The following is a 23,100-nucleotide window of genomic DNA, read 5'->3' on the forward strand; positions in this document are numbered from 1 at the left end:
TGCAAAGGTTTTCCTAGCCGAGTCTAAACATCCTGCAAATGCATACTTTCTAAAAATTGTACATCCTAGCATTACGGGCCAACGGCAAGGTCGCAACCGGTGTCAGATCCCTACTACCAGAACTCCCCCCTCACGGTGTGAGGGGCGGACGCACAGAGGACTGTACCTCTGTGCCAACTCCAATTTCCCTTGTCTTTGCGGGGGCCCCCCCATTTAACTCGACGCCATCTTAGTGGTCGTCCGAGGACTCGTGTGAGGTGTCTAGAAGGTAGCGTGGACCCCCCTCCCACCCTACACTGTTCATCACATCCGCCGTCGCGGATATCCTGGCCCCGGGAAATTCCTGTAGGAGGGGCATCTAGCCGCCTCCTCCCCTGGGAGGGGCCTATGACCGCCTTCCCTTAGGCGACCCCATACTTAGTGGGTGCCGCCTCCCCGTGTGAGGGGCCAATGGCCGCCTCCCCCCAGGCGCTCCCATCCATATTGGGTGGCGCTCCCCCTCTAGGGACCTTGAAATTACTGCTCACCGATCATGACCTTACCGCCACAGGCCGGATAGTTGACCGGCTATCCGGACCCCCCCCAACTCCTACTAAAGGTCATGCTTTTTACAAACCCTTTAACCATGCTATGAAGTCTCCTATGAGTAAGACATTCCCCTCCCGGGACAAATGGACCCCATCTTCGAGATACATGTGCTCCCCCCGAATACATCCATGTGGAATACAGTGTAACTGCGCCGAGCGAAACAACCTACCAAGCTTGTTATTGACTTTCTTTACTGAATGGTTCAGTGCTGATACCGAGAGCCCCCCCGCCACACCTTCCTGGGAATCATGTGGGACCATGCTATCGTGCACCCCGGGATCCTCCTCGCCAACCAGCTAACAGTAGACAGAACTCGCTCGAGTAGTACTCGCCGCCCGAGTGTCACCAAATCATTGCCTCCCAGGTGTACTTTGATTACAGACGGTGGTGACCTTGTCCGCCCTAGCAGTCCCTCGACAAAACATTGAAACTGGTCAATACAGAGCTCGCCCCTTCCGTGGAAGGTCACCCTGTACCCGTATTCCCCAGCTGCGTGAATCATGTCACCTGCTTTGAATACGTCCCCGGCCCGCCTCACGTATGAGTGGCCCAAGACCCACACCACTCTTTCCACAGCCGGTGATCTCTGACCGCTGGTCCCCAGGTGTCGGGTCAACTGCTCAGTCCGCCCCGCATAGCATGCTCGCGAAACTGTAAACCAAACAGAAGACAAGAAGCGTGAGTGCATGACATTGGCTTCACAACATGTGCAACCGCACATACCTTTTATAACAGTTCGAGGACCATCGTCCCAATTGTTTCACCTCTTCAACACTCTGACCCCTGGCTGTAGCCTCCGTAGCAGCCCCTATCCTAAAGGAATGGGTCCCGAAATCGCACGGGTCCAAGCCCGCCGCTGCGATTGCCATTGTTAGCACCCGCTGAAACTGAAACCTTGTCAGTGGGGTGGCGTCAATGTGTCTCAGCAAGCTTCCCCCCCATACTTCCGCCCTTTGCGCTAAATATTCTTCAACGCACTTCACCGGGCACCCCGGGGACCCTCGCATGCGCTGGACAACAATACTGTCTCCCATAGCACCCTGATCGGTCTTGGACCTGGCTATTGTGACCACCATTGAATCACCCTTGATCAAAATGTGTTCTCGACACAGACCTCCCTCCACATCCTTCTTATTTTTTGCAACCAGCTCACTCACCCGCATAGCCCCATGGAACGCTAATGCGAAAGCGGCCCGGAACAGCACTGCCTCGTACTGGGAGGAACATGTCGCGGGGAGTACCGACATCAGCAGGGACAACCTTTCTAACCCAATCGGGCGTCTTTTGTCTACTCTACGACCCTCCAGGCGTTGCCAACCACGCAGGGCCTTCCTCACCAAAAAGGACGATGTGGGGTCCCTGATGCCATGCGCCTGCGCCATGAATGCAATGGCGGCCCGGTGCCTATTGGCCGTTGCCGCTGATCGGCCTGCCCTGTGTAGTGCTACTAAAAACTTTAGGACATACTCCTCCTGCCCCCATTTGTCCCCTCACGCTGGACCCAAAAATGCACAATAGGAACGAAACGCTCCTTCGTATGCCTTCCATGTTCTGGGGGCTAGGCTTGCTCCCACGAGGTCCTGTAATCCGGGGCACCGAGTAACCAGAGTGCTTCGGGGAATGGTGCCGCCACTAGGTCCGCAGAAGTTAGATAACCCCTGAATGCCTGCATGTGGGAACGAGAAAGTGCATCAGCCGCATGGTTCAGCACACCCGGCACATGCCTCGCCCTAAATTGCACGTTCAGTCTCATGCAAAGTAGTACAATTTCTTTCAGTAATCTCAGTATCCACTTGCAGCGTGCTGCCTGATTATTTATGCATTCGACTACGGTCATGTTGTCGGACCAAAACACCACTGAGCGATCACGAAACTCTTCCGGCCATGTCCTCAGAGCCACAAAGATGGGGAACAACTCAAGAAACCCAATGTTACCTGTGAGCCCACTGGTGTGCCACCATGCCGGCCATGTCTGCGCCGACCATCGATTACCAAAGATGGCGCCTAATCCTACACTCCCTGCCGAGTCGGTCCACAAACCCAGCTCGTCCGAGGACGCTGGTGGCTTTCCCCACACCACTCGACCGTTGAAATCCGCCAGGAATGCCAACCATATGCGCATATCCTGGCGAACCTCTGCAGACAGTCTTGTGCGGTGGTGCCCTTCCTTGAGACCAACCATGGCTTGTGCAATAGAGCGGGAAAAGGGGCGGGCCATTGGTATCACTCTAAGGGCAAAGTTAAGCTGGCCCACTGCTTGCTGTAACTGATGGAGAGTAACTTTCTCTTTGCTAATGCATAGTTCCAAAGAGGCCCTGAATTTCGCTACTTTGTCCCTTGGCAAACGGAAGCATCCCTCCACCGAATCGAGCTCAATTCCAAGAAACTCGAGCGATGTAGAAGGCCCCACCGTCTTCCCCGGTGCCAATGGCACGCCGAACCGCTTCATGAGAGTGCAAAATCCCTGTAACGCCTGCTCACATTCTGTGTCACCGGCTGCCCCCAGGAACAAAAAATCATCTAGGTAGTGCATAACCTGGGTATAGCCCGTAGCTTTAGTGAAAGCCCATTGCAGAAAACAACTGAATTTCTCGAAATAAGCACAAGAGATGGAGCAACCCATTGGCATACATCTATCCATATAGTAGCATCCTTGAAACACAAAACCTAACAGACGCTGATCCCGTGGGTGTACCGGGAGCAACCGGAACGCTGACTCGATATCTGACTTCGCCATCAGCGCCCCGGGCCCCAGGCGATTTAACATGGCAACGGCCTCATCGAAGGATGCGTACCGTACCAAACAAACTCCTGGGTCAATTGCATCATTCACCGAAAAACCCCTAGGAGCCGACAAGTTATGAATCAACCTAAACTCACCTGGGTACTCCCAACGGTGAACAAATGAAATTAGTGACTGGCGGGTGCCTATATGGGCCGGCGACCCGGCCACGGGCAACTTCCTTTGCAATCTTTCTTTCTACTACCCCGGGTTCTGCTGAACGGACAGTTGGTTTTTACACAGTGATTCCCCCCGAAAATCCCCCGCCGGGATGTGGAAACCATACGAGAAGCCGTCCCGCAACACCCCAGCGGAGACATGATCAGGGTATTCGTTTAGCCAGGGGATCATTGCCATGATATCTACGGGGGTTGGTAGTGGTACCCCGTGGTCGATATTAGACCTGTTTGGCACCTCCTCTACCCCCGGTATCACCATTCTTGGCTCTGCACGAACTCTCAGGGTGTGAAGAATGTCCGCACCCTGCACACTCATGCCTAAACTTACATGTCCCTTGTGGCCTCGTGCACTTGCCTCTGTTAAAATTCCAGCAGACCCCTTTTCTACCCCCACTCCCACCACTCCTCGGTTGGTGGTCACCAGCGGGGGCTGCTCCGAAGTGCGCCGCCGATTGATGGCGGGAGGGCGCCGACCCGTTCCCGCCAAGCGAAGACGACTTCGTCGTGCCCGGCAAGAGCTGCTTCTGCCAAGAGATGGAGTCGAGACAGTCCCACGTCAGAGATGAATCGTGCTCCTTGGCCTTACGAAACTTACTATCATAACCCCTCCATTCATCGCCCTCATATGTTTCATAGAAATCCATTATACGTGCCTGATAGCAGGCCAATTCGGTCAAAACCTCGGGCTTACGTTCCCCCATGACTGCAGTAAACATCGCAAAGGCCTTGGCCCAATTTGAGATCGTCTCATCAACCCTGAACCCCGCCATTTTTGCGCGCCACACACTCGGGTGCCACAAATCCTTCTGAGCTTTAACATACTCTATCTCGTGATGGTCAGTCAGGAGAGAAAACATATTCGCATACTTATCAGCCCAAATCATTTCTTTCGTGGCCAGCGGAATATGTTGGACTACTTTTTCCCTTCTTGAGGGTAAAGACCCCTCCTTTGCCATTGGCAATGGCTGCTTACCCGACTCCATAGCTGGTCCAGCTGATTTTCCACCGCCAGCCGTCGGTCCTTCCGAGGGAACCTGTGGGGGGACAAGAGGGAGATTCGCCTTCGCAGCATCTCGCGATTGCCGCAACTGCTTCATTAGCAACTTGGCCTCTTCGGCCGTGTCTCCAGGTGCAGCAGCGCCCCCTGTGTTTTTGCCAAGCCATGCGGCCAACTGGGCGGCCAACTCCGGAGGCATATCCTCCTCGTTGGTGGGCGTAACTACTACCGGAATCGGTTGGCCCGCGTCCGGGATCGGTACCGGGGCCTCAACTGGACTAACCGGGCTTGCCGGGGGTGACTCGGGAACTGGGACCTCCCCCCCTGCCGCCCTATTCCTGGCCCTTTTACCTCTCCCAGCGGGGACGACTCCCGGCAATGCTGGTCCTATGACTTTCTTCGGTCTGCCCGTATTGTTCATTGCCGCCATCTGCTTTTTCATGCTCGCCATATCTTTTATCAGCATGCGGAGCATCTGGTCAGTCCCCGAGTTCTTTCCGGCCTTCTTGCCAGGCATCGTTGTCTGATGTTCGACCCTTGCTGCTCAACGCGGTCCTGGATCCGAAGGTTCGGAATCACTAAAAGAGAAACACAAAAATTACAAGTTCTCAAAAATTGCTCCTTGTTCCGTCGAGGGCTCACGTGCAACGAGAGGGTGCAGCTTCCAAGCACAGGAACAAGAGGATGCTTCTTCGGGTTGCTGCTCCTTTTATTCCTCTTCGGGAGGGCGTGTACCCTCCTCCGGTATGCCTGCGGGGCGTGGCCAACGGTGTAGGTGTCTAGGACAACCCTTCTTGGGCGGGAAAAGGCGCGCACCGGCTACGCCGCTTCGGGCATACCAGCCGAGACACGCCCCCCGCCCAAAATGGCTTCCCGGGGGGATCCGGGCCCCCAACCATACGTTCGGGGGGACCGAGTGGTCGCCCCTTTCCATTTTTACCCTATAATCCGCAGGCCTCACTCTCTGCCTGTTCTCCATTGGTCACTTGCGTAATACTCCCAATCAATCAAGAGGCACCAAACTAATAGGAGCAGACATTTTGTATTGATGAAGGGCAGGTACCGGTATGAGTTCCTCTTCAATCTTGTTAATATTTTGGGGCTCTTTTTATATTGTATATAGTATTTGCCTGATCTCACAAGACAGCAAATCAATATTCGGACAACATTTTTATTATTCCATGAGCAACTCAAACATGAGATGCTGAACACACAATTGCATGGTTTTTGACGTCCATAGTTGGTGAGTACAAGCTTGTCTTTAAACCAAATGCTTACTTTATTCAACAAGTGCAGGGCCCAGAGTTTTTCTGTGGAGCCCGCTGCAATGTGATGGTTGCCGAATACAAAGCCTGGCTAGTCTTGATTCCACCTCATGCTTCTTTCTTCCACCATACTACCTTTCCTGTCTCTATTTCACTTCTGCGTGTTCTTGTTTTATCCCTAATTTTCCCCTTTGCAGTTGTTTCCCTATCTTTCTTGTCCATCCTTTTTCTCACATTTTTGCCCTTGTATCTCTCTCTCTCTCACTCTCTCGCACAACTTTCCAGTCCACAAAAAGAATTGCCGGTGGCCACCTCCTGCAAACATCTGCACGTAGGAAGCACTTGTTACAGCGGTCTGTCAATGCAATATAGTCAGGATGACGCAGCCACCATGTACAGTACATGTTAGTAAATATATAAAATTGTACCTTAATTAAGATAAGGAAACCTCAGTGTAATTGATCAAAAAGGCGTCTCGAAAACGATAACACTATCCTCATCTAAAAGATAAAAAGACAAATAGTCATCAATTCCATATTAAAAACATCTGGAAGCAAAAAAAGTCAAGTCACATACAAAACATAAATAATTGTATGTCTTTCTTATTTTCTTCGAGTAAGGATGGGCAGAACTCGTGGAGTTTCACTCCATGGAATTTTGCGAAGTTATCGAAAAACGCTGTGATATTCTGCAGCGTTCTGCCAAGGGAAGGGAAATATACAGGTCACGCTGCTCACGCTGCAAATGAGTGCGGGTAGCCCGAGCAGCACTGAAAATCAGCGCAAACGGGGCACCATGTATTGCGCAAGAGCACGTCACCATTCGAGTTTATTTTGCTGGGGCTCAAGTAGAAAATCTACCTTAGTGGCAGCAAATCCTGAACATTTGTCGATTGATCTTGTCGGCTCCAGCAAACCGCTGTGAGGCAGCAACCAACTCCATGCAGCGCTTAACAAAAACCCTAGACGATAAATATATGAACAAATGCGGAAAGTGTGTCACGCTTTTGATATCTGTGGCTTTTACTTATACAGGATGGCTATGGCACAGCAGATGACTACCGTAATGAAGTGAAAGCGCCACAGGAGAAACACAATTTGCTTTCCAGCCAGTAAAGATTTTTTAAATTTACTGGAAAAGTCCATGTGTCACCCTCCCTTTCAAGCTAAGAGCTCAAATTAAAAGCAGAAACACAATAATAAAACGGAAATTGAGATCTTTTTCAATTTTTTCTCTTCATACAACCGCCCAGCAGACAGATCATTGAAACTAAGTTATCGACCATGTGTTTTTAGTGTAATGGGTTTCAGTATTATTTTGACTTCTGGCACACGCTCCAGAACAAAAAGGAAAGAAAATTAAAAACTCATCCTTCCCTTGAAACTTATTCTCACACCAGCAAAGCTAAATCGATGCGTTTTCATAATGCTCGGTTCATTTTTTTTAAATGTTATTGGATTCCTGGTTTCTGCCTCAGCCCCATCAACGCATGCCCCTTGGCAGGGAAGGAAGAATGCAGACAGAATAGTATTTCACCTCATAACCACAAGCAGCCAAGCTGTCATTCCACCTCCCTGAACTTCATTTTAAACCATAAAATGGTTTCCAATCACTAATCACGGTGTAACCTTGCCACAGAAGCAGCAATGGGGCAAGGACGTTCAGCACTACAGGCAAAACAGATTTTTACCTTCTGTGCTCTCCATACATTTAATATATATATTTTTTTAAATCTTTTGGTTGAACCATTTGGTGGCGCTCTATGACTGCTGCCTTACTTATTTTTATTGAAATACCAGCTGTGCGCCTAAGCTCACTGTGGGCAACTCCTTTGCAGAAATGTGCTTGGCTGGAGATAGGCACATCTTTTACACGAATGTGCATTTTTTCGTGGAATTGCAGTACTTCCGTAAAATACCTGGGCCCTGACTGCATAGGTGAGAGGACCTACCTACATGACAGAAGGTCACATCACTGATAGTAAGGGGGCACTTGTGGGAAAATGTTACTGGTGGGAGGGGAGCCTGCCCTTACTTGCATTAGGGAGTATTATATGTATCCTCGCTGTCAGCTAATCAAGTGAACCGACAGAATCACCGATTCTGCAAGAATGGACGGCAATGGCCTCTTTCGACGGTCTGGGCCAAAAAATACCAACTTCTTCTGTGAAAAACATGCTTTTCAGTTTGAAAGTGAACTATAAATACTGTCTAAATGCGCAACATAATTCATGAGACATACACCCACATGCATCAAGCGATTTTGGAGTCACAAGCGGTGCGAATCGCAAAATTCGGCCGTTTGCGATTCCAAAATTACTTTATGGCATGCATTAAACAATTGTGTAGAAATCGCAAATTTTTGCGATTTCTAAAAATGCGATTGCATTTAAGGAATTGCATTTTTGCGATTCCTTAAATGCAATGCATGAATGTTTTAAAAAATGCAAATTTGGAGAGGTCTGTATCAAAAACATGCAAATTCGCAAATAGGGGGAGCAAATTAACACGAGGGTGAACCTCGTGTTAATTTGCGAAATCTTTCAAAAATGCACAAAAATGCTTTTTTGAAAGTATCATGTTACACACACACATGTCCTTTGGACATGTGTGTGTGAAACTGTGAAACTTGCACTTACAAAAACATTTCAATGGTGCGGGGGGGGGGTCCTTTGGACCCCCCTCAGCGCCCTTGAAATGCATTAACAAATTGCGATTCGCAAAATGAAAATCGCAAAATGTTAATGCCTTCCCATTGATTCCTATGGGTCTTTTGGCCCATAGGAATCAATGGGAAGGTTTTCCTTAATTGTGCAAAATGTGAAACGCAATTAAGGAAAATTAAAAAATCGCAGAAATATTTGTGAATTATTCATGCATTGCCGTTTGCAATTTCTAAATTGTGATTCCCTAATTTTCACAATTTAGGAATCGCAAACGGGTGCAATGATGCATGTGGGTGTTAGGGCCTGGTTTCAATTTCACTGACCGACCGTCACCCTTCTGGTGGTCCCGATCACCTCATTAGGATGAGACCGAACACTGTTCGGTTGTATTCCTACATTTCACTATGAGAACATGCATTACGGCCGTAGACCAGCAGTAATGCACGCTCCCATAGTGAAATGGGAGGTGTTGTTCATCCCTGCACCCCATGGCAGGCACCGCTATGTGCCTGCCACAAGGAGCAGGGATCAACAGGGGGGGCCGAGGACCAAAGGGGACCCTGCTATGTTTGGGGGCTGTGCTGGGGGCCCCCAAACACACTTTCCGACATGGTTTCCATGTCGGACAGGCTGGCATGGAAACCATGTTGTGCATTGTAATCTCAAGGGCGGAAAGGCCTGCCCTTGAGATTACTGGATGGATTCCGACTGGCCAACGGGCTCTACAAGCCCGTTGGAAGCCAGCCGGAATGACCAGCCAGTTTACTTTCCGATCGCCTATATCTTAATTAGGCAGTCGAAAAGTAAACAGAGGCGCCTATTGTGATGCACATTGTAATCGGCCCCTTAGTGCACATACCCAAAATGGGTCATATTATAACATCTTTTAACAACATTTCATCGGTTTTTCTTTGAATCTAAAATAACCAAAATATGTGCCAAGAACCCTACGCCTCACTAGCTAGTGACTGCAATCTGAGTTCTGAATTCTACCCATGCTTCTGAGAAAGGAAAGCCAGCAGGGCCTGATGGTAAAACAGCAACATTTGTTAATGGAGCCATGCCCTCGCTCGTGGAAAATCTTTTCCTCCCTCGCTTCAACATGATATCCCAAGCATGATAAATGTGTTCCTGTCACCATCACATCTCCTATGGAGAAGCATCAGCAGACCCAAAGTTCCAGGCCAGCGACTGGCCATTCTCTTACTTGCCCCGTTCTTAGAATTCTTTGAAAGGCGACTGATTTGTAAATGCACAGACCAGAATAAGTTCCTTCAAGAGCATTAGACCTGCGAGAGAACGGAACGCTCCATTGACAAGATCAGAGGGCATCTCCTACATCAGCCCTAATTCACTAAACCCACCATCAAACATAGGGCCATATTATCAAGAAAGGGCGCTACATTATCGCCGCTTTTATCAGCAGGAAACTGCCGCTTAACTGCCGATAATGGGCTTGATAATATGCCCTTGTGAATTCCCATAGAAACCCAGGTTCTGGTGTTAACCTGGCGATAATGTAGCGCCCTTTCTTTATGATATGGTCCTCAGTTGCTGAAAAAGCAGATGAGTGCACCCGGGTCACTGCAACAATATGTACCAGTCACTCCTCAAGAGGCTGTAACGGTGACGAAACCAAGCAGTCCAACTGGATCTAACTCTCTGTCCTTCAGTAACCTCAACTGGACTACCCAAAACTCTGAACTGAGAAAAAGGAAATTAGTTTAAATCAAAAAAACACTTCCAAATAGGCTAATGAATCTTCAAACATCACTGTTAGATACATAATTGCTGTAGGGAGTAACGTGGCACACAAGAGTATCGGAGTACCAGAGCATTTTCAGGGACAATATTTAGAATATTTACCTTGGCTGCTATGGCTTTTCCCGTCCTGTGCTGGAAAAGCTTGAAAGGCATTATTTCATGACGAGCTCACCTTGTCATAAGCACAGCTCCAGTGTGCCTTATGACGAGCTGAGCTCGTCATGAGCATGGAAGGGGTGTTAATAAAGATGCTGAAGAGAGTTTGTGACTAGTGGGAAAGGCAACGATCTGACGAGGTATGGATTCAGTTCTTGCTGCACAGAGGAAGGTGGACAGCTGGCATTCAGTGATTGTGATCAGCAAAGAGGTGTTTCATTCATTCCTTCCTGAAATGCAGGAGGGGGCTGTTCCTGTGATGTCAGTGGTGGTTTTGTTTCAGATGCTGGGAGCATGCACCAAGTAAGGGAGACATGGTTCAACCGAGATGGCTTCCTCTGCAGACATGTTTGCTGACTTTTTATTAAAGTCCTTAAAAATTGAGGGGCATATTATCAAGCCTGTGCGCTAAAATTATCGCCGCTTTATCGGCCGAAAACGGCCGATAAAGCGGCGATAATGGGGTTGATAATATGCTCTGTGGAATTCCAATCGAAGCCCATGTTAGATGTCTTCACATCTAACATGTGCTTCGATTGGAATTCCATAGAGCATATTATCAAGCCCATTATCGCCGCTTTATCGGCCGTTTTCGGCCGATAAAGCGGCGATAATTTTAGCGCACAGGCTTGATAATATGCCCCTGAATTTTTATTTCAACTAGACAACGAACACCATTAGTAGAATTGTATGTCAACTGCAATACATAGACCACCCCAGAGTGTTTATCTCAAGTCCTCAGTATATTTAGCAATGGTAACAATCGCTTGGGAGCAACATCTAGGGCCAGATGTAGGTAAGTATATTTTACAGACTCATAAATACCGAATTTTACTGATTCAGTATTTATGAATCGGTAAAATTGAAGGAGGGATATTTAGGTAAAATCGGTAATTGAATTACCGAATCTGTAAAAATCGGTATTTACTGAATCGGTAAATACCAATTCGGTGATGCCCATTAATTCCTAAAGGCCTTGAAGCCCATAGGAATCAATGGGCATTAGCGAATCGGTATTTACTGATTCGGTAAATACCGAATCCTGCAAGGGTGCAGGGGGTGTCATTTGACACCTTCTAGCACCCCAAATACGGCATGTGTGCCATGTGGCACACAGACATGCCCTAAGGGCATGTCTGTCTGTCACATGGCATAGGTGTCATGCACACATGTGCATGCACACCTGGATTCAGTATTTTACCACCCAATTGGACTGGGTGGTAAAATACCGAATCTGTAAGGCCTTTGGGACTCAGAAGAGTCCCACCTACATCTGGCAGTTACCGAATCGGTAAAAATACCGATTCTGTAATTTACTGATTCTGTAAAATTGGCCACCTACATCAAGAATACCCATTTACCGGTCGGTAACGGCCGAAATCGGCTGTTACCGGTCGGAAAATGGCTTCCTACATCTGGCCCCTAGTCTTTGGAGTAGACTAAAGAGATTGCCACGCAGTGCAGTGCAACACAGCAAGCCAACTTGCTACTCTGCACAGTGTGTCAGGGAATGGGCAGGAATGTGCGGTATTTAACCCCTTCACTGTGGGGCTAATTCCCCCGCGGTGCTGGGTGGAGGGGTGCCGCGTGTGGTGCCGCGCTGCTCGTGACGAGCTCAGTTCATCATGCTGCACAGTGGCGCTGTGCTCAAGATGAGCTGAGCTCGTCACGACCATGCCTGTTTCTTCAGAACGCTCAGCACATCAGGGGAATTAGCCCCGCGTGTGAGCTCTGCGACGGTCAGCTCGTCATGAGCACAGCACCAATGTGCCTCATGACGAGCTGAGCTCATCATGAGCACGCAAGGAGTTAAGACAATACAAAGCTTTCCTGCATGTTCTCCAGTGCTAGGGCCCTTTTCGCCGCCTAGCGTCAATGCAGGCACCCTTTACATTGGTGCAATGATGCCTTCACTGCATGCAGGATTGCTTTAGTGCAGGAAGGGGAAAGGGTGGGGAAGTATAATTTATTCAGGGTCCACATTTAGACCAGAAAGCGGTATGCAGATGAATTGCATGGATTCTGGAGAACCATCACCCCATTTACCCTTTTAACATGGGAATCATGCTGTAATGTTATTCAACATGATAAAGATGAACCCCATGCATTCTTAGCCCCATACTGTTTCCCAGACATCAGGGATGGCTTCTGTCAGGCAGGTCATCAAGTACGAATACAAGGGTTGTGAAGTGTCTCAGGGTTTGGAAGAAGAAGGAAACAATTTGTCATAGAGCTCAGTATGTTCACTGCAATATTCGTCAAGTCATTTTAAACTTGGGATCATTTCCCCAGCCTCACCTAGAAGTCACCTGCCTTTTTTCTAACAGATGAGCCAAGGTCATACCTTTCCTGCACGGTGCAGCTATTTTTTTATGTAACCCAAGAGAGCGACTACAGGCTCCAGAATTGTAGTTCCCCTATCATGGCATACGGCGCAGCCATCACCTCCACCCAAAACAACTGCACATCACACAGGAACATGCCAAGTGGAGTAATCCAGCTGCAGGTGTCCGTTGGCAGGTAAAACAGTCACTGTCCCTCAAACCAAATTTGTATAGGATTACCGGGGTGTAATAGGCCCTCTGAAAACACACAGTGTATAATCCGAAACCGGCTGTGAGGTGCGATCCGTCCCGCCCCATGTGCAGTAGAATGTCCACTTCACATTCATAATCTCCTGCCTTACCTCGGTTTCCCACCCCTGCTTTGCTATCACAGGTGCATTAGGAGTTACCTCCTGTACTGCGATATAAAGTATTTGTGATTAGGTGTGTCATGCAGGTAGTGCTCAGTAGACCATCAAATAAAGGTAGGGATGGGAAATCCCAGGATGGCCTGCCTCAACTGGCCCTCAAGCGGTGATATGTGGATCCATGGGAGTCGTTCTCCGTCAGTGATATAAATGTGCCTTGGCGGTATAAATCGCCCCACTGTGACCGGCACTTCAATTAAAAATGGGATCTTACTAGTTGTTTATTGTGGCAAATAAATGACTTCTTTTTCCACTCTTTTACATATCCGCTCCCAAGGCTATTTTTGCAATCATCAGTGGACAACTCCCTGGCAACTGTGGTCAAGGGGATACCTATAAATGAGGGAAGCAGTTTGCGGGCTCTGAGAAATTGCGTTCTTGGTTGGGGGGGAGTGAGCCCTTCTCAAGAAAAAGCCATAATCCTTGCCAGTGTGAAAAACAAAAGTCCTTAAATTAACCTCAGCTTGACCCTCTGGTAACGTGGCACAAAACCAATGAGATTTAATTTAGCGGCAATCTGTAAAGTATTTATGAAGCCAATAAACAGTAATAAAGTTAAAACACAACACAAGAAAAATCCAGCAATACTTTCGAGTAAAACATAATAAATGATTTAACACCAAAAAGATAAAAATTCAACGATAGAAAAAAAGATATGCAATTTTAAATACTTTACACAAGTCTAGCAACAAAAAGCACAAAGCGCCACTCACATTATTCTAATTGTGCGTGACCAGGTGAAAGTCTCAAGTTTAGGCCAACTGTGATGGAGTGCTGGCAGAATAAAGGGACCAGATGAGTCCTGCTGAAAGAGTTACCTTCTGAAGGTTTTGCCGCAGAGAGTTAAATTTACGGTGGAGGTGGTAGCAAGGAGAAGGAAGAGCATTAAAGATGATTGTTGCTGTAGTGAGAAAAGCAAGTCGGGCATCACAGATGGTCATTCCTGTAGAGCAAAGATTCTGTAAGGCGTCTCGGATGGTTGTTAATGGCAATCACTGCAAGCTGTTGATGCTTTTACATAAAGTGCAGATCTCTTTTTTTGCCGTTTGACGAAGGCCGCAAGATCTCAGTATTAACAGACCCATTCACGGCCCTGAAGAGCCCAAAACTTCAGAATATCTCCTACATCAGAGGTGTGCACTCTGATACCAATCAAATGCCCATGGCTTGGGGAGGAGCCTGTTGGTACTCAAGGGCTCACTCTGGCAGAGACCAGCGGGGCTTGACAGGTCCAGTGCAGCAAGTCAATTGGGTAGTTGCAGGCTCTGGAACTTGTTATATCTCTGTACCTCTGAACAGGAAGTCGGTCAGTCAGCTGAACATTGGGTTTACTTCAGGTAGCCTGGGAAGAAGGAATCATGTCCAGTCTTCTTTCTCAGACAGCAGTGCAGGCCTTAGGGAGCAAGGCAGTCCTTCTTCTGGTGATCTGGGGGTCCAATATTTATACCTGGTGCCATTTTTGAAGTGGGGGAAACATCTAGACTTAACCTCTTATCTGGTTCTGGAATTTCCTTCCTTCCTCCCTTCCCTGGTCCCAGGATGTCTGCAGTCACAAAACGTTATTGTGAAGTTCTTTGTGTGTGTGCTGAGGTGGCTCCTTAGAAGTGCAAGTGTGGCAGGTGACAGCTCCGCCTCTCCCATCAGGTCAGGGTGATGCATCCTGCCCATACCTCGGCCCCCTTTATGATACTGTCTGGAAAGAACACAAAATGGACAGCTGTCAACTACACCTAGACGTATGTTCCAGGATACAGGCTGCAGGCACCAAGAGGGCATATGCATCAAACTTCATTTTTGCGATTACCAAATAGCAATTTTTAAGAAATCACTATTTGGTAATAGCAAAATGCAATGCACCATACGAAACAGCAAATACCAATTCAGTATTTGTGATTCCGTAACAATCGAAACACAATAAAGGAATCAATATTTGTTATTGAGACTCCATTCTTTTTTATGGGCCTCAAGACCCATAGGTGGGAATGGTCTTCCGATGCCTAAATTGCGATTACCTAATTGGTAATCACAAATTAGGTAGTGCAAAGGCAAGGGTGTCCGGGGGCCTAAGGCCCGCCTGAGGCACCCCTAACCTAAAAAGGTGTACATGTAAGGCACATTCATGCCCTAGGGGCATGTGTGCGCCACATGGCACTTTGAAAAATGTAGTTTTGTGCATTTTTGAAAGTATGCACATATTAGCATCCTCATTAGAATTTCCTAAATGCATAGTTCGCATTTAGGAAAGACTACTTGCATATACATTAGGGAATCGCAAATTGCGATTCCCCATTTGCATTCACAATTTAGGTAATCACAAGAAATTGCGATTACCTAAATTGTGTATCCCAATAACTTTCATGCATTGCAAAAGGCCACTTTGTGATCGCAAATGGGCGATTTTTGCAAATGGCTCTGTTTGCCATCACAAAATACCTTGATGCATGTGCCCCCAAATGGTTAGGATAAGAAAATGCCAACTTTCTAAGAGTAGCATTGTCAGAATTGTGACTTATATTCTGATGTTGCAGTTAAAGAGGGTTTTAAATTACAATTCCTTGGACACCCAGCATTGTATTTGTACCTGTTACTAAACAAAAGTTATCACTTATTAAATATAATAAGGCAGCTCAATCTCATCCTATGGAAGAGGCAACATTTTTTAAAACAAGGGCATGTAAAACTTAGAAGAACATGGCCAACATTTTAAATATTTCCTCAAAACAGTGTTCAAGCTTACATTTGGATTACATATGTAAGAAGTTCTGTCATCAGCATACAGGAAAATTAAAAGTCTCGAATATTAAAATGCATAGTCGATGTAGTGTTGCCTGAGCTTAGCTGCCAGCATCTCCATAGCTTGGGCAAAAAGGAGGAGTGACAGTGGACAGCTTTGCCTGGTGCCTCTGAATAAATCAAATGGTTCAGATAGTGTCCCATGGGCTGGGCATATAATACACTTTTACAGTTTAGGACTCCTGGGGGATGCCCATCCTGCACAGCAAAATGAATAACTAGTCCCATTCCAAGGAGTCAAATGCCTTAGTGACATCTAAAAGAACTGTGGTGGTTTTGGATCGGGATCTAAATCTTATAGACTAGCAAATAGCGCCCACTGATTGTGAGCAGTTGACCTGACTAGCCTGGTTGTATTAAAAAGGGTTAACAGGAGTATTAGTCTTTTCCCCATCAGTTTGGCCAAAAGTTTGTCTCCACCGTTGATTAGAAAGAGGGGTCTACTTGAGTCACAGTGGTAAGGGATCTTTCCATGATTTGGTAGCGCAATGATCACAGCTTCCCACATGGATTTCAGCAGCAGGCCTATTTGTCTAGCCTCTTCAAATAATGCAATCAAGCGTTGGCCAAGCAGTGCAGCATATCTTTTATAGGATTCTACCGGGAAGCTATTTTTGCCCGGTGCTTTGAGGCTCGAAGTTTACATAAATAGGGAGATGATGTCTTCTTCCGGCTGGAGTGTTCGACCTCAAAGCTGGGGAACAGGGTTTGAGACGCAGCAACGACACTCAAAATTCTGTGATTCTGGGCAAATCACTTATTCTCCCAGAGCCTAATAAAAATGAATTTGTCCTTCTGTAACGAAACTAGTGCTAATGTAAAGCGCTCTGATGCCCGATGTCTCGGGTCTAGTTCGCATTATATAAAACTCTTAAAAAACATTTAAAAAATCCCAATGACTGAGGATTTCCTCTAAGGTAAACAACTGTTCTAGGAAGAGTCTATAGTCAATACTCTGCCATCCAAACACCATGTCTTCTAGGTCTGACATAGTGTCTGTGAGACCAGTATGTTTAGAGGTGTACAGCAACTGGAAAAAAGATTTTGAATACCGCAAGGATTTGTGTGGTGTCATCGCATCGCTTACCTTATGCATTCTCAACGTTGAGTACATTGTTAGCACGAGGGAACTTAATCATAGCTGGCAAAAGAATGATAGATTAAACCCAGATCCTTGTGACTTGGGGTGAATGTTTGCATTGACCATCATTCCGTTCATCATTTGCTTCTTTTGCAAAAGTTCTACCAGGCCGCTCCCTCTCACCATAGTCTCTAGTCATTAGCGTATTTACCTCTAAAGTGGAACTCTCTTGTGGCCACTCCATTATATTCTGTGAGTGTTAATCTGATCTGTACTAGTGTGCTGCAACCATTTCCTTGTGCCTAGTGGTATTCTAGCAGGTTCAGTGCACTTTCTAGACATTTCAGATGATCCTAGAGTGTGCATAGGATGAATCTTGTTTAGAGAGGCAGTTTTTACTGATGGTGACTTTGAACGTCTCCCACATTGTGCCCACTGAGGTAACTGAGCATTCATTGAATTAAAACAATTCTGCCAGGTTGAGCTGCAACTTGTCTGGGAATAATTGATTCAGTGAAGTGCTGAGGAGAGGTGCCAGTTTGACCCAGCCGGTGGCCAGCCTGGGAGCGCACAGTGCTTCAGTACAGGAGAGTGGTCTGAAAGGGTGAGCAATAGGTGTTTGGCCTGTTGCACCCATGTATTCACAGCTGATAGCCAATAGTTTGGTCTCCACCAGCCATCATGTGCCTTCCCTAGCAAGGTGTTGTGAACCCTGCAAAAATCTACCAAGTCATGATAAAGTATTGTGGTCTGCAAGTGTCTTGGGATGACACATCCATAACTGGGAGGGACGTGGGATCTGCCTACGCTTTGTAGCATGACACAGTTAAGCTTTCCACCCAAATGAAAGATTGTGAGTCAATTGAGAAAAATGTCCCCATAAGTGATCAAGGAAGCCAGGATCATCAATAAGCAGTTTGCTATGGCTACTTTTGTAGGCTATGGAGTAGCGACCTTAGTCATCTTCAAGAGACAGCAGGTAGCAGTAGCAGAACCTATTTTAATAAATATTACTACACCCTGATCATTAATGAAAGCAATCTATAGGCATCCCATTTATCTGAAAATGGACAATTTGTGTGCGGGCCAAAGTGTATTTCCTACAGTGCTGCAATGAAACACAGCGATGGTCAAGATATGAGAGAACCTGTCTAGTCTTGGGGCTATTGTTGAGTGCCCTCACATTCAGATCAGCGATGTGAGTATCCCTACTCCATTAGTCCGTGTGAGATTTCAATAAGTAAGTCATAATCCGCATAGGTAGCTCCTGTGATCCGAGGTAAATTAGGACTATTGTATATGTTGTTTATTGCCCTGACAAAAATTAAGTATATGGTATACTTTTATCCCAATGTCATCCCCTCCATGCCCACCGACATTGGTGGCCCAAACCCACCAGGATAAATATCTCACCTACCAAAACCTAGTAACAAAAATAGGAATCCAAGGGGACATCATCTCAACAGTTACATCAGAATTCTTGATTGAGTGTAACCTACAGGGTACATCCATTGAGGCAGCGGGGATCCTCTCAACAAATGCCTAGGGTGTTAAAGGAATCAGAGGTGTACCTTGCCATCCACTCACAGATCAGCTGCTCATGCTTTGGAATATTAGGGAGATCACCAAAACCATTGATTAGTGAGATGCAGATGATTACGATGTCAAACAGTAGCAAGTCAAAAGTGAAACGGTTGTGTTGCATAATGCACTGTCTTTGAGGATTGTATCAGTGACAGTTACTTGGAATGTAGAATGGGTGGAAGAATAGTGTCACGCTGAGCACCGTTGGCTAATATGGCTGGCAGTATTATACTGGTGGGTTCAATCCTGGCCAGCCAGCGGCAATGAGGTCCTGGAAGAAGTGATCGACCGTCCACTTCTTAGGTTGCGGCCCGGGGTTTCATCAAAAATGTTGTACCTTAATGGGGTGTATAAAAAATGTGATGTTTTCCTTAAAAAGTGATCCATTGACAAGCTGGGTATAGTACAGCATACTGGATGGGGTTGCTTGACCGGCATGAACGTACGCTCAGCTTCCTGTACAGCAATGGTGAAGTTCGGAAACAGTGACAAAATTCAAGTTGTTTTACTTTTGAGTCAAGCAAAGTGCAGTGTCCTGATATCTGAAGGTGAAAAGGCAGCTGATGAGAGGTTTGGCACACCGGGTGGTGGCCTGCTGGCAAGTGATCTTGTGCACCCGCTCCACAACTAGCATTCAAGTGGGGAGAGTATGACCATACATGGGTCCCGTGTTTGCTACGCCACCAGTCTCAATCTAACCTGACTGATGAGGGTTGATGCCCTGAAACTGGTCCTAGGATGCTTGCTTTACGGTCCATGGAGGACTTGGCTTGGCAGTTCGGGTGGGACTGTTCCCATGTGGAACACAGTCAAGGCTGATTTGTATATGTTTGGGTATATACAGGAATGGCATGGCAAGCAAAATAATGATGAATTAAACCCTGATCTATGACTTGGGGTGAATATTTGACAATGTTCAGCATTCCATCCATCATCTTTTGGTGTTTCATTTTCACCCTAAGTGGAAACGGTATGCCCAGACGTGCGTCCCATGCTCGCTACGCCACCAGACTGGCTGATTTGGGGTGATATCCGAAAACTGGTCCTATGATGCTTGTTTTTTGGTCCAAGAAGGACCCAGCCTGGCAATTTGGTCTGGACTGTTCCCATAGGGAGCAGGGTCAAGGCTGATTTTTTATATGGCTGTGTTTAAACTGGAATGACATGAAAAGCAAAATAAAATCTGTGACTGATGGTGAATATTTGACAATGTTCAGCATTCCGTCCATCATCTTTTTGTGTTCCATTTTCACCCTAAGTGGGAAGGGTATGCACTAGACGTGGGTCCCGTACCTGCTAGGCCCCCAGTTTCAAGCTAGGCTGGCTGATGAGGGGTGATGTCCTGAAAACGGTCCTAGGATGCTTGTTTCCGGTGCAGAGAGGACCTGGCCTGGCAGTTCGAGTGAGACTGTTCCCATGGGGAGCAGGGTCAAGGCTGATTTGCATATGGCTGGGTCTAAACTGGATTGATGTGGCAAGCAAAATAACAATGGATTAAACCCAAATCTGTGGCTGGAGGTGAATATTTGACAATGTCCAGCATTCCATCAATCATCTTTTTGTGTTGCATTATCACCATGTGATTGCCTGGCCCATTTGCCTCTCTCTTGCTGTGTGATTGGTATGCTCAAGTGCTGTAATTTCCAAGGGTGTAATATGCTTTGTGGTTCAGATGACACCCGAAAGAACTCTTGCCATGTTGAATAGTGCAGCTTCACTGGTGCATATAAAGCCTTGTTTGAAAATGCACAGCGACAGGCAGCAAGAGAATTTCCATGCTGAGTTACACTCCTGAGATGGAGTAGATCCCTGCTGCCTGGTAAAACCCTGGAGGTCAGTGGTATGGCATCACAGTGAAGGTATAAAAGAGTGCTGGATGGCTGAGAGTGTCAGTGCAGAGCGTAGGCTGGGGTGCTGGGTGGGTGTTGAAGGGGTTGGCAGCCATTGTGTGCTTGATCAGGTGAATCTGGACTTAGTGCTCTGAGTTATTTTGCTTGATCTGGATAAGGCTGTCTCAGGGAACTTATATTGTGTAAAGCAGAGTAAATTGGCAAATCTATCTCATAATATTGACAAAACTGCTAAACCTATCAAGTTTTACAGGTCCACACGTAATGTGCTGTTCAAGTCCAGATTTTTTCTTTGAGTCCTGGAACTTGTGGTCTTGCTTATTCCATTATAAAACAGGACTAGAATTCCCAAAATTCAAAGAGAAAACCTGGAACGGCACATCATACATGGACCTAGGAAATGTGGCAGCTATGAACTGCTTTAATCTAGTCTTGCGAAGTGTCAACCATAAAAATTGAAATGTCACACATAAACACCCTAAAAACATGGAAATGTCATACATGAACAAAATGAAAACTTGGCAGCTATGCAGGTCACATGTGAGCGACAGATTCTGATACCAATCCAGACCAGGCCTTGACTAGGCTGTGATTCTCCGATAACCTGTGGGTCACAATGGATGGCAGAGGTTGTTTGTGTCTGCTCCCATGTGGTGTCCAGGTACAAAACTCCATTAGTTACCGATATACTGGTCCTGTAATTACCAGCCATCAGGAAGGTGTGGATTATGGTGGATTATTACCCCTGACCTCTGGAGTCTCAATGAAGTGCAGCCATCTTGCGTGGCAGTTCTCAGGCACCCCCCGGTTTGTTTCTGATGACCTTGTTGGTGATACATCGAACGTAGCCATTCAAAAGTATCTTTCAAAGACCTTATGCAATAGTATGACTGGGGAGCCAAAAGCAGCCCAAGCCGAAATGCTCAAACCAGCCCTCTCCCTTCCTCTCCTGGATCAATATCTCTCTTTTCGTTCATCCATTCTAGTCGTCTGCTTCTTTCCTCTCTCTCGTCTTCTTCTATGATTGCTTTCTCTCAAACGTCCCTCCTCCACTCTCTCTCTCTCTCTCTCTCTCTCTCTTAAAGTCTAACATGCCTGCTGTATTTAATTTTGCTGAGCCAGTGAAAGTGACCAAGGCCCCAGCAAAGACCGTGGCCTTTAAAAACTGGCCTCCAAGGGCTCCAGCTCATAATGGAAGTGCTGGGAGGAAAAAAAGGCCCCTCTGGCCCTTTGTGATAGTTAAAAAGTTTGTACAGTTTCATAGATTAGAGCAGGACCTAGTCAGAGTAGTGTCAGGGTAGAGAGGCAAGCGGGGGGACAACAAAAATAATATGCTGCATCGCCGCACTTCCGATCTTCAGGCTCCGCTGCAGGTAGCACAAGCTCCCAGACTCCCCTGCGGCCAATCTTGATGCTTCATGAGAGAAGCATCAGGACAGCCGCGGCCCGTGGAGGGAGTTGCGGTGAGCAGAAAGGCGGGGCGGGGGAGGGGCAGGGTGGAGGTGCTAAAAACCGGAATATGGATAATTTGAGGTAAGTAAACAATTTAATTAATAAAACGAATTTTGTAGCTACGAAATTCGTTTTATTTATAAAAATATTTACTTACCTCTAATTATCCAGATTCTGGTTTTTAGCACCACCCGCCCCGCCTTTCCGCCCCACCACAACTCCCTCCACGGGCCGCGGCTCCATTAGGATTGCCCTGATAGCCCTTGATTTTTGCTCCCAGGGAGACTGGGAGCCTGTGCCTGCTGTCTCCAATACAGCTCGGGTTCGAGACAGCTTTAGTGCGCATGGCGATTTGGCCGGCCTGAGATGGCTGCCCAAACTGTCATGTGCACGGATACCAGTGTCCACCACTCCCCTTGCGACTACCCCCGTGATGTCTCTGCCCCAAGCCTCGGCAACGAGAGCAAAAATAAAACCATAATAAACATGTTTGATTATCGTTCTATTTCTTTACTTTTTGAGGCTGCTGACAGGGGGGCAATGCTCCTCCGCCATAGTGGACGAGCCGCCGCTGGCAGAACCTTACTCTATGCAAATGTTGAGGTTTTGTCCATAGCAGGTATTGGGTTCTGACGCTATGCCATTAAATGTTTCTGAATCATTTCGTCAAGTTAGTCATAACATTTAACACTATTTAAATTCTATAAACAAATGTAAATTGCAACCTTTTCATCTAGCCCTTCATTTGAAGGATGGAAGCACTTTTTATCTGTGAAATGTTTCTGCTTGCGGTATGCTGATTGAGAATAAAACTCAATGCCAACTAAATGTAGTATAACTAATTTAAATAAGCTGAATATACATGATTTCAGAGTAGAAAGTCAATATGCATTTTAGTGCAGCTTAGAAAAATCCCAATTATGAGCAATACAGCACTGCAATGTCAGCATTCCCTCTCACTATAAAAGATAAACAGGGGGTGTAAGAACAGGTGCAGCCTAATGTTGTAGCAGATAATATAGAAAAATCAACTTCGAAAACTGGCAGGAACCATTGCTTTGGCAATTGCGTAAAGGAGTACAACTAGAGTCACCAGGACATAGCACTAAGAAATGGCCAGCGCTGGGCGTGTCATAGCATTTTTTTCCTTGAGACAACATGGGTGGGAAGTGGAGGGGAGGAAGGAAAACGG

General features: G+C 46.8%; 1 protein-coding gene across 2 annotated transcripts in view; it reads right to left on the reverse strand.

Moving 5' to 3' along the window:
- Positions 1 to 23,100, reverse strand: part of LRFN2 (leucine rich repeat and fibronectin type III domain containing 2) — a 1,526,854-nt gene that overhangs the window by 741,798 nt on the left and 761,956 nt on the right. The window contains exon 5 of one of the 2 annotated variants that reach the window (XM_086926064.1): positions 6,240 to 6,311. The exons of the other annotated variant lie outside the window; for it this stretch is intronic. The gene's annotated coding sequence lies outside the window, so the exon portion shown is untranslated. The remainder of the gene's footprint in view (positions 1 to 6,239; positions 6,312 to 23,100) is intronic. 2 annotated transcript variants of the gene reach the window in all.

Source organism: Lissotriton vulgaris, chromosome 6, assembly GCF_964263255.1.
Source record: "Lissotriton vulgaris chromosome 6, aLisVul1.2, whole genome shotgun sequence".
In the NCBI taxonomy this organism is placed as follows: Eukaryota; Metazoa; Chordata; class Amphibia; order Caudata; family Salamandridae; genus Lissotriton; species Lissotriton vulgaris.